Source organism: Rana temporaria, chromosome 9, assembly GCF_905171775.1.
Source record: "Rana temporaria chromosome 9, aRanTem1.1, whole genome shotgun sequence".
NCBI lineage: Eukaryota > Metazoa > Chordata > Amphibia > Anura > Ranidae > Rana > Rana temporaria.
Window position 1 is genome coordinate 31,195,506 of NC_053497.1, and position 12,877 is coordinate 31,208,382.

Genomic DNA, 12,877 nt, shown 5'->3' on the forward strand with positions numbered 1-12,877 from the left:
CTTTGAATGACAATTGCGCTGTCATACAACACTGTACCCAAATTACATTTTTATATTTTTTCCCCACAAATAGATTGGTGGTATTTGATCACCTCTGTGGTTTTTATTTTTTGTTAAAAAAAACTAAAATGAAAATACTGAATAAAAAAAGAAAATTAATTATATTTTTTTATATTTTGTTATAAAATTTTGCAAACGGGTAATTTTTCTCCTTCATTGATGTACGCTGATGAGGCTGCACTGATGGGCACCGTTGGGCTGCACTGGTGGGCACTGATAGGCGGCACTGGTGGGTAGCACTAATGGGCATTGATAGGTGGCAATGTTGGGCAATGAGAAGTAGCACTAATAGGTGGCATTGATAGGTGGCACCAATAGGTGGCAGTGATGGGCACTGATTGGCACCACTTATGGGCATTGATAGGTGGCACTGGTGGGCTCTTGCAGGTGGTAATGGCAGGTGGCACTGGCAAGGAGTACTGGTGGGGACATATGAGGCAGAATTGCCTCTTCCTCTTCGGGACCGATGTACCTTACAAATAAGCCGGTGGTCGGCTTTTTTTTTCTCCTCACGCTGTCAGTGCGAGGAGAAAAAAAAAACGATTACCGGCTTTTGTTTACATCACGTGATCAGCTGTCATTGGCTGACAGCTGATCACGTGGAAAGGGGTCGGGACCGGCCCCTTACTCGGATCTGTGATCACCCGAGTCTCAGTGACTCTGGTGATCACAGCGCTCCCTGTGTAGGGGCGCACGGGGATTGCGCGAAGGGGAGGACGTCTATTGTAGTCCTCCCGGCATTTGTGGTCCGCGCTGTAGCCGTCATTCAGGTATAGCGCGGGCGCCAAGTGGTTAATAATTACCAAACATAGTGTGTGCTGTAAATAACTATTAAAGATTCTAAGGGCCCTTTCACACTGGTGCCTTTTTTGCCGCGTTTTTGCGGTAAAAATAGCGCTATTAAAACGCCACCCAAGCCCCTCTCCATTGAAATGAATTAAAAACGCGGTAAAACGCTGTAAAAACGCGATAAAACGCGGTAAAATCGTGGTGTTTTACCGCCTTTTTAACGCTCCGTTTTACCGCGTTTTTTAAATCATTTCAATGGAGAGGGGCATGGGGAGCGTTTTATGAGCTTTTTAATAGTGCTATTTTTACCGCAAAAATGCACCAGTGTGAAAGGGCCCTAACTACCAGCAAAAATAAGTCCTTACATTTAAAGAGCATCTGTCATTTCAGATCCATCATGGCAGCGCCTGTTAGTGGGCATCCACTCACGTGCTGCCCCCACGTCCCTCACCTTGGTGTGTCACTGCCACATCACCAGCCGCCCCATTAAAGTGAATGGGACTGTCGGTGTGTCAACAGCGGGTCAGAAGAGCTGCCGCTGCGAGACAGAGATGACAGTTGCTCTTTAAAAATGATGATTTAAATCAAGACTTTTTACTAGCGATTTAAATCAAATCCACCTCGTCTATGACTGACCGTTTCATTGTGCCGCTTACACCTTCGTCACTCTCCTGGTTTCCTGGACCTTCCACCCCTCTGTCCTCATCAAACTCTTCATTACAACCTTCATAAACTAAATGGAGTCTAAAAATACATTGCGGTGTTTGTACAACAGTATAATGTGGTATCAGTGTGTAAAGTCAGGGCGTGGTGCCGTATATTCTCTACCCAGAGTACAAAAGGCTCAGAGTTCTATTACCGGCCATGAATGTGCCGTTTATAAAGCAACAAAGACCTGGACTCTCCCAGAATCCTCTACAGAATTCTATTGCCCACCACCCTTCATCCTTCACCAACCACCCTCAATCCCAACCCCCACCCTACACACAGCTCTTTGTTAATACAAGGAACATATTAGTTATAATGAGTTTACACAACCTGCAAAAGGAAAGCACTCAATATACAAAACCAGACAACAACTATAGTAAATGATACGCTGTGCTTTAAAACACTACACAGTCATTGTGTACTAATGGATAAATAAAACACATATAGTGTTAATGTGACACGAGGGACATAAAAGTGATATGAACAATAAAACCATGTAAATCAAAACATTGAAGCAGGATTCCACCCACGATTTTTTTCATTTTTTTTCAAAATTTTAGCTCTATTTTTGTTAAAATAAAAACCGCAGAGATGATCAAATACCACCAAAAGAAAGCTCTATTTGTGGGGAAAAAAGGACATCAATTTTGTTTGGGAGCCACATCGCACGACCGCGCAATTGTCAGTTAAAGCGTGACAGTGCTGAAAGCTGAAATTTCACCTGGGCAGGAAGGGGGTATATGTGTCCAGTAAGCAAGTGGTTAAAGCGGAGGTCCGGCGTCCATTCAATTATTATTATTTTTTTTAAGTCATTCAATTACTTTCCCAATCACAAAATAATATTTTTTTTTTGTGTAATATAGCATCTGCTGTTCGTTTTCGTACTTAAGAACTTATAAAATGTGATGATGGACGTTTCCATCTTGCTCCTGGGCATATGAAGCCCACAAGCACTGATTTCCTGGATGTAGTGAATGCTGAGATCCCAGCATTCACCGCTCATTCCCACGATTTCGCAGGGCCAGCGTTGTAAAAAACTCTTGACCCATGTCTCGACCGCGCCACTTCCTGTGCGGCTCAGTCACTGAAACAGGCGACGGCGGGGCTTTACCGCGCATGCTCACGTCCCTTAATTGCGCATGCGTGGGAGCTAGCCGCGGTCGAGAAACATTATGGTCTCGAGCGGGCGGGCTGGCGGAGAGGATGGTTTAAACGTCAGAAACAGCCACCGCCCACCCCATTAACACGCCCCGAATACGCGGTAAAGCCCCACCGTCAGCTTTTTTAGCGTCGGAGCCGCACAGGAAGTGACGCGGTCGAGACTCTACATGGGTCCAGACATTTTTTACAACCTCGCCCTGCGAAACAGCGGGAACGAGCGGTGAATGCTGGGAGCTCAGGAAACTCTGCATGCAGGAAATCAGTGCGCTTAGCACTGACTCCTGGGAAGCCCGACACTGAGCTCCCAGGAGTGCGGTGCCGGAGAAAAGCTGTATACACGCCTACTCCCGTGGGTTGTAGTAAAGTTGAAAGTTGTAGTAACGGAATGTCCACGACAGGTGTCTTTTTTTCTGTGCTCTTTATTACCCAGCCGGGTAAAAACAATAAAACTTGGTGAACAGTAGAGGTTTAGAAGAAATGAAGATAGCAGATCCAGATGTCAGAAATAGGGAAACATTCCCACACGCAATGTCTCTTTCGCCACTCCAGCCTGAGTGGGTATAGTGCACCTGGACAGGCTTCTCTCACCAGCCTGGCAGCCAGAATGTCACTCAAACCTTAGGAAAAAGTCTCTGCCACAGACCCTCCCAATAATTGAACAGCGGAGATAATCCTCCTTAGCAGACTTGGTACCTGGATCTCCTTCAGGTAGTTTTGAATTAGGGTACCGACTGACAGGCGGCCAACATCCAGCCTTTCAGTGTCCGGTTCCCCTGGTCCCCAATGGATAGTCAGGCCCCCATCGGACCACCAGCCCCTCTTGGTACTCCTCAGGCAGACTCTCCACCGTACGCCCTCCTCCAACTGGACGGACGGCCCAGGACCTTCTTAGGTGGGACCAAGTCAATTACGGAGTCCCCAAGCAACAGATCAATTGCTCCAGGCCAACATGGTCCCGAAGCCAGGATCCTTGCATTGCACGCGCACCCCAGCCCGGAAGGCCATTTGCTGGGGCGGCGTGTAGTGGCTACCCTAAAGGTGGGCGCCACACGAGGAGAAGACCCAGGAAGATGGCGTCAGCCTCATAAATACTCTCTCCCAGCATGCACAGCGAGGCCAAAGCCTCCTGATAGGCTGCTGGCAAGAGCACCCAATCCGGCTGCTGGCAAGAGCACCCAATCCTTGACTCCACCTCTGCCACCTGCCGACCTGGGGTGAGATCAGCACTCCAGAAACGACAGAATGGACCCAAAAGCACAGCCAAAGCTGAGACAGAGACCCAAATTTCGGACAAATCAACATTGTCAGAGTTAACCAACTCTCTGACCCCCTCTAAATTTCACATAGCACCGGTTCTGGAAAGTAACCAGGCGCTACATATGTCTTGCAACTTCTGTTGCTGAGATAAAAATCCTGTGCTGCATTTTTGTGATAAAAATCTCAGATCGCCGCCATTACTAGTACAAAAAAAAAAATAATAAAAATGCCATAAAACTATCCCCTATTTTGTAAACGCTATAACTTTTGCGCAAACCAACCAAACGCTTATTGTGATTTTTTTTGTACCAAAAATATGTAGAAGAATACGTATCGGCCTAAACTGAGGAAAAAATTTGTTTGTTTTTTTTAACATATTTTTTGGCCATATTTATTCTAGCAAAAAGTAAAAAAATATATTTTTTTTTTCAAAATTGTCGCTCTATTTTTGTGATCAAGGTGATCAAATACCACCAAAAGAAAGCTCTATTTGTGAGGAAAAAAAAGGAAGTCAATTTTGTTTGGGAGCCACGTCGCACGACCGCGCAATTGTCAGTTAAAGCGACGTAGTGCCGAATAACAAAAAGTGGCCTGGTCTTTGACCAGTCAAATGGTCCGGGGCTTAAGTGGTTCATTTATTGTTTTGATCTTGTGTTGTCATTAAGTGTGCCTGCGTTGCAACAATTTCCTTTTGGGATTAATAAAAGTATTCTGTATCGGTGCATCCCTACTAGACACAGCTGTAGGTTACATTTCCGTACTAATCAATATTATTATCTGTTTATTTTACCTCGGTCAACACATAAATGGGCCTGGAATGGGCATTTGTAAGGATATTAAATTCAATGGCCCAGATCCACGTACCTCGGCGCATATATTATCCCGGCGTAGCGTATCTCAGATACACTACGCCACCGTAACTTCCAGCGTATTTTCCATATCCACAAAGAATTTGCGCCGTAAGTTACGGCGGCGTAGCGTAACTGTGTCGGCGTAAGGGCGCGGAATTCAAATGACAAAGATGTGGGCGTGTTTTATGTTAATTCTACTTGACCCCACGTAAATGACTTTTTTTTTTTAACGGCGCATGCGCCGTCCGTGGGGGTATCCCAGTGCGCATGCTCGAAATCACGTGGCAAATAGTCAATGCTTTCGACGTGAATGTAATTTACGCAAAGCCCTATTCGCAAATGTTTTACACAAACGACGGAAAATTCGACGCTGGCCCGACGTCCATACTTAACATTGCGTACGCCACATAGAGCAAGGGTAACGTTACGTCAAAAAAAGCCTTACATAAACTACGTAAAAAAATGCGCCGGGCGGATGTACGTTTGAGGATTGGCGTATCTAGCTAATTTGCATACTCTACGCGGAAATCAACGGAAGCGCCACCTAGCGGCCAGCGTAAATATGCACCTTAGATCCGACGACGTACGTCAGTTGGATCTAGCCCCCATTCAGTCGTATCTTGTTTTGTGGATACAAAACAAAGATACGACGGGGCATCGTAGAAATTACGCGGCGTATCAATAGATACGCCAGCATAATTTCTTTGTGGATCTGGGCCAATATCTGCATCTAAAGTAGATGTAACCCTAAAAGGGTTGCATATTGTTTGCTGAAGCTCTGTACCCCAAAACATCTTTTTTCTTTTTTTAAATAAGATTTTCACCCTTTGTTGTATCTCAGCACGCGGTACGCATTGTTACCTCCCATGTAAATGAGGTCTTAGATTTCTTGTGAAAAAAAAAAATGAGGTCTTAGAAGATCAAAGGATTTTTTTTTTTTTTTTTTTTAACAAATCGTTTACTAGCGTATGGCCACCTCACTATTCAGCTATTCTCAGGATACATTTCCTTATCCATTTCCGTGTGTTTCACACCTCTTATCTCTCTCCTGCGTCACCTGCTCTAACCATTGCTGCTGGATACAGAATGTTACAAAATAAACAAACACTCTCCAATTAGTCAGCAGGGGGGGAAAAAAAAAAAACGCACATACAGTTTCAACACCTTATGCTGCGTACACACGATGGGAAATTCCGACAAGAAAAATCGGGAATTTTTTTCAGACCGAATGTTGGCTCAAACTTGTGTTGCATACACACGGCATACAAACCGTCAAGAACGAGGTGATGTACGAGCCGAGAAAAATGAAGTTCAATGCTGCCGAGAATGCGTGTTTTTTTTGCGCGTTTTGAATTGCATACAGACGATCGGATATTTCCGACAAGAACTTTTCCCGTCGGAAAATTTGAGAACCGGCTCTCCAAATTTTTGCTTTAGGAAATTCCGATAGAAAAAGTGCGATGTGGCCTACACACGGTCCGAATTTCCGACCAAATGCTCACATCGGACTTTTCTTGTCGGAAATTCCGATCGTGTGTACGCGGCAAAAGTCTAAAAAACAAAGGCGGGTTTGGATACATTTGTATAAAATGTCAAAGATTAAGCCATATTGCCCACACAAAGCACCTGTCCAAAGTGTAGTCTCTAACTCGAAAGCCCTGTACACAAGGGCCGAATGTCGAGACAACGGGCAGTTAAAAAAATATATAAAAATGAATGACATTAGGCCCGTGTGTGCCCATGTCCGAAGTGCATGCTGGAAAACCGACTCCAGATTAGCGCTCTCAGCCAATGGCAATGTTCTGGTGGGGGAATAGCAGCCCCCTGTCAGAATACAATAGCTCATATGGTAAGTACAGCAACTCCGTCCAGTCCGTAATGTTTTTTTATATATTTTTTGGGGATATTTATTATAGCAAAAAGTAAAAAATATTGCTTTTTTTTTTTAAATTGTCGCTCTATTTTTGTTTATAGTGCAAAAAATAAAAACCGCAGAAGTGATCAAATACCACCAAAAGAAAGCTCCATTTGTGGGAAAAAAAGGACGCCAATTTTGTTTGGGAGTCACGTCGCACGACCGCGCAATTGTCAGTTAAAGCGACGCAGTGCCGAACCGCAAAGGGGCCAGGTCCTTTACCTGCATAATGGTCCGGGTCTTAAAGGGTCACTAAAGGAAAAAAATTTTTTAGCTGAAATTACTGTTTACAGGGCACAGAGACATAATAGTTAACTGATTCCTTTTAAAAATGATTAAAAATAGATAAAAAAAACAATCATATAATGTGCCTGCAGTGTAGTTTCGTTTTTGCTGTTGTTTGCTGGTTCTCTGATGTACAGAGAGCCACTAGAGGGCAGTCAGCCAATAGAGAGCAGTGATACTTTGTCTAAAACTCCTCAGCACCAATCCAGTTTCGTTTTACACACACCTCCTTGATTAGTGACCACCGTGAGAAATCTCCCAGTACTGTGGTTATCAGGAAACAGGCAACCAGGAAGTGTCCAGAACAGAGAGGATTTACAGCAACATCAAAGCAAAAACGAACCAAGAGCACATGAAACCAGGACTGCAGCAAGGTAAAGGAAGCTATTTAGCTAAAAAAAAAAATTCCTTTAGTGACCCTTTAAGTAGTTAAAGCGGGGGTTCACCCTAAAAAAAAAATGTTTTTTTCTACCATGCCATCCAGCATACTAGCGCGAGCTACAGTATGCCTTTATTTATTTTTTTGCGCCGTACTCACAGTTTAATCCCTTAGTTACGTTTCTTCACGGCGCCTGCGCAGTCAGCTCCTAGTCTGTGCGCAGGCGCCGTATAGCGCCGTGAAGAGCTGAGACCTACTCTGGCTATTTTCGGGAAGCGTGACGCGCCATAGCCGGCCGTCAATCATGTTCCCCTCTGCATAGGAACGCCTACTCCCCGCGGGGAGTCTGAAACTTAACTAAGGGATTAAACTGAGTACGGCGCAAAAAATTAAAAATAAAGGCATACTGTAGTTCACGCTAGTATGCTGGATGGCATGGTAGAAAGTTGTTTTTTAGGGTGAACCTCCGCTTTAAGTAAATAGAATATGCTTTCCTATCTATTTACTGTCTATTTGTGGGGAAAAAAGGACGCCAATTTTGTTTGGGAGCCACGGCGCAAGTTTCAGTTAAAACGACGCAGTGTCGAATCGCAAAGGGACCAGGACCTTTACCTGCATAATGGTCCGGGTCTTAAGTGGTTAAGTAAATAGAATATGCTTTCCTATCTATTTACTGATGCTAGCATTGATCATTGGGAGAATGAAGTTCCTCTTTAAAGCGGGGGTTCACCCTAAAAAAACTTTTTTTTTCTAGCATGCCATCAAGCATACTAGCGCGAGCTACAGTATGCCTTTCTTTTATTTTTTGGCGCCGTACTTACGGTTTACTGCCGTAGTGAAGTTTCAGACTCCCCGCGGGGAATGGGCATTCCTATGCACAGGGAAGATGATTGACGGCCGGCTATGGCGCGTCACGCTGCCCGAAGATAGCCGAAATAGGATTTGCCTCTTCACGGCGCCTGCGCAGTCAGCTCCGATGTCTGTGCGCAGGCGCCGTATAGCGCCGTGAAGAGGCAAGTCCTATTTTGGCTATCTTCGGGCAGCGTGACGCGCCATAGCCGGCCGTCAATCATCTTCCCTGTGCATAGGAATGCCCATTCCCCGCGGGGAGTCTGAAACTTCACTACGGCAGTAAACCGTAAGTACGGCGCCAAAAAATAAAAGAAAGGCATACTGTAGCTCGCGCTAGTATGCTTGATGGCATGCTAGAAATTTGTTTTTAGGGTGAAACACCGCTTTAAGGTCAGTATAGCAAGAATAATATCCCATCTCAAAATTATGGGGGGGGGGGGGAATCATTTTTTTTTCTCCTAATTTCCCCAGGGGACAATGTTGCATTACTCAAAAAATCAAATAAGCATGAGTGCCATAAAGGTCAGACGACAGAAGCCATGGCCCGTGGGATCACCATGGTATTAAAGACCAACATCATCAGTGTGTGAGATGTACAGAGCACAAGACAATGTAGGCACCTCGTTGGGCTTCAATCTCTACAAGGAAGAAAAATCTGAGTATGACGTTCTTTACATTGCAGCCCAATAGCTCTGAGAAATGTGTAGAGGAAATACAGACAATATAGAGAAGAGCGTTATGACAGCTCTATAGACCGGGTTGTGTAATTAAATCAGAGAATGAATTGTTGAGACCATGTCAACACCGTCACTGTTCCTGGAAACTAATCAGTAATTAAGAACAACAAGCCGCACCATGGCAATGTGATCCCCAGAGCCTGGCAGGGCCCTGCGTGCCACAACCAGTCACCCGTGTCCTTCTGCCTCTCATACTAATGAGAAGCAGGTTTGTATATACTGCAAGAGTCACCTGTGGGCCACCGCGATGGAGAAACAGGGCTAGACAGGACAGTACCAACCTTCTAAATGTTTCACTTCTTTTCCTTAAATTGTTTCTCTCTTCTGGACACCTTTGTACATTGAATACTAAGGCCCCATGCACACGAGAAGCAAATGCAAACACATGTAAACTCAAGTTTTCAAAGGCAAAAAAACGGCGTTTCAAAACGCCTGTTTTTGCTGCGAATTTTGCGGCGTTTTGCTGCGTTTAGCAGCGTTTTACCGCATTTGCGACTATCAGCGTTCATAACAAAGACATTGTAGACCCTCCCAAAGCTTTGAAACGCAAAAACGTTTGCGTCTGAACCCAAAATTTTGCGTCTGAAAAAACTAGCCTAAACCCAACTGCTTTAAAACGCAAAAAAACATGAATGTGTGCATGGACACATAGGATAACATTAAAGTGGAGTTCCACCCATAAATATAACATTACATCAGTAGTTTTAAAAAAAATGTCATTAGTCCTTTACGAAAAAAAAAATTTTTTTTAGATGCCTTCAAAGTGCTAGGCAGAATAGTTAATCTTCCCACTTCCTGCACCTAGGTGCTTAATGCTTCCTAACCTACACCGCACAGACTCCTGGGAATGTAGTGGGTGTAACTTTCCAGGAGTCTGTGCACTCCCCAGTCTCAAAGAATCATGTGACTTGGACAGCACAGGTGCTGAAACCTGATCTGACACTGCTTGTGCAGCACTGAGCATGTGCCAGATCTGCAAGGCTGAAATCCAGGAAGTCATACAGTCTGGCTTCATGAAGCCCACACTTAAGATGGCCCCAGTCAATTTCTATTTTATAAAGTGTCTAAATGCTGTAACAACCTAACAAAACGGACCTTAGTTTACAGACTAACTTTACTAGAATACATTAAGCTTGTGTATTACAGGGGTATTTATATTTAAAAAGTGAAATTGTGGCCGGAACTCCGCTTTAAATGTGTTCAGGGGCATAGAATAGCCGCGCCGTCGTCCCGGATCGCTCCCCGAGGCTTACCAACTGCCGCATGTAGCGGGGGGGGGTCCCGATCGGACCCCCCACCCACGTCAAGCAGAGGACGTACGGGTACGTACATGTGCCTGTCCGTGCCATTCTGCTGACGTATATCTACATGAGGAGGTCGGCAAGTGGTTAAAGTTAAATGAAATAAAATGATGAAAAAAAAAATAACGTATTGGTGGTTGTCCTTGTAGTTTACCTAAGCTCAGGAAAACACACAAAGGCAGAATCAGTCTGAATAACCCGGTATGAAAAATTATCTACAAAAAGAAAAGAAAAAAGAAAGCAACTGCAAGGTAACACAACGCAGTGTATTCAAAGCTCCGAGCCTCATCCAGGAAGGAAGGATATATAAAACGCTGGTTTCAGGTGACAGGTAAACCACTTCCTCACTCTCACTCTTCACCTCTCACAATGGAGGTAAATATACACAGGAGGAAGCATAGATAAGATATTTCTGTATTCGCCACTTTACAGATCCTATCAGGAGAATACAATACAATGAAACTTAAGCATTTGTTGCACTTCCACATTTATCCAACGCTTGCATTTACCCAATAACGCTCTACCAAGTCCTATGAGTATTTTAAAGCGGAGGTCCACACAAAAATGGAACCTCCGCTTTTCGGGAACCCTTCCCCCCTTCGGTGTCACATTTGACATTCTTTAGGGGGGAGGGGGGTGCAGATACCTGTATAATACAGATATTTGCACCCACTTCCGGGCATAGATCCCCGCGGTGGTCACGCCACTTCCCGTCCCTTCCCTCGCTGTCTTCTGGGAGACACACAGGTCCCAGAAGACAGTAGGGACCAGTGAGGATGCGCAGTGCGACTCGCGCATGCGCAGTAGGGAACCGGGAAGTGAAGCCTCAACGCTTCACTTTCCGATTCCTTCACAGAGGATAGCGGCGGAGGCAGCCCAGAGCCCAGCGATTGCTCAGCTTCGGCTGCCGACATCGCGGGCACCCTGGACAGGCAAGTGTCCATCAGGGGCGGACTGACAACTCATGGGGCCCCCGGGCAATAGGAGCTTATCGGGCCCCCCAGGCAATAGATTATGGGCCCACACAGTACACACTCATATACAGTATACATACACAGTATACATACACACACACACAATATACACACACAGAAAAGGTACTGGAGATTCTTGGGATTTAAAAAAAACAAAACAAAAAAAAAAAAAACACAGATTTTTACATACTGTCCCTGGTTTTACTAAGGCTGGCAACCCTGATGGGGCAGTGCCACTAGGTTTTACACAGGAGCAGCGAGGGAAACCACGTGCAATTAGGAATGGTGTACCTTTCATCATAGGCCTTGTTGACTTCTTCAAGTATAGTATTTATGGTTGTGGCCAAAAAGCTCAAAACGGGTTGTAAAGGCTTAAAAAATTTTTTTTTTAAATAGCAAACATACCATACTTACCTCCACTGTGCAGTTAGTTTTGCACAGAGTGGCCCCGATCCTCGTCTTCTGGGGTCCCTCGGCGGCTGTCTCGGCTCCTCCCCTCGAGAAGATCTCTCCCAAAGGGGTTAGCTTGCGTAAACGGTATTCAAACCACACGTGAGGTATTGCCGCGATCGTTAGAGCGAGAGCAATAATTCTAGCTCTAGACCTCCTCTTTAACTCAAAACATGCAACCTGTAGATTGTTTTAAACTTCGCCTATGGAGATTTTAAGAGGTAAAAGTTTGTCAGCATTCCACGAGTGACGCAATTTTGAAGCGTGACATGTTGGGTATCAATTTACTCAGCGTAACATTATCTTTCACAATATAAAAAAAAATTGGGATAAGTTTAATGTTGTCTTATTTTTTAAATTTAAAAAAGTGTATTTTTTTTCCCCAAAAAAGTGCGCTTGCAAGACCGCTGCGCAAATACGGCGTGACAGAAAGTATTTCCACGATCGCCGTTGTATTCTCTAGGGCAGTGGTTCTCAACCTTCTAGTGCCGTGACCCCTTGATAACATTTCCCAAGTTGTGGGGACCCCTAACAGTAAAATTATTTTCGTAGCGTGGGTTTGTCGGCAACCAAGGCAAGACAAGTAATTTGCGCCCCTAACCCACGGATATTTAACGCTCCCTTCCACTCATACAGTATTCAAACAAACCCCTTATAATACATTTTAGGATGTACCACTTTTTCTCTTTGTTCTCCTTTCTTTCCCTTTGTATGCCTCTCTATCCGTATTATTATTTATTGTTTTCCCCATCCCTCTCTCTAGTCGTCTTTCTTGTTCTTTCTCTTATTCTTTCTCTTCCTTTTCTTCCTCCCCCTCTTTTTCTCTCTCTTCCATGTATTCTCTATTTTTATTCCTTCTTTTACTCCTTGGTGGGGGGTGGGGGGAATGGGATGAGTGCCAATACTGGTGGGAGTTCTGATCAGCCAACTTGGGTGCTCTTGATCAAGGTCATGTGCTGATCTGAGAACTGTAGTGAGGACTTTTAATGGCAACTATAATCACAGGTAGTGTTACCCACTGTGTCTCCGACTTTGTGGTGTTCCGTAGCAGTGACACCTATGCCGAAATCGGGACATGGGGTCTCCTCCAACCCCTACCACTTCACATTCCTCACCAGTCAGCTGACCTCTAGTCTCTGCCCCCCAGCTATGCCATTT

The 12,877-nt window shown here is 44.7% G+C and overlaps 1 protein-coding gene across 1 annotated transcript in view; it reads right to left on the minus strand.

The window, feature by feature from the left end:
- The window catches only part of SLC44A4 (solute carrier family 44 member 4), a 150,835-nt gene that overhangs the window by 106,922 nt on the left and 31,036 nt on the right, over positions 1-12,877 (minus strand). The gene's annotated exons all lie outside the window — the stretch shown is intronic.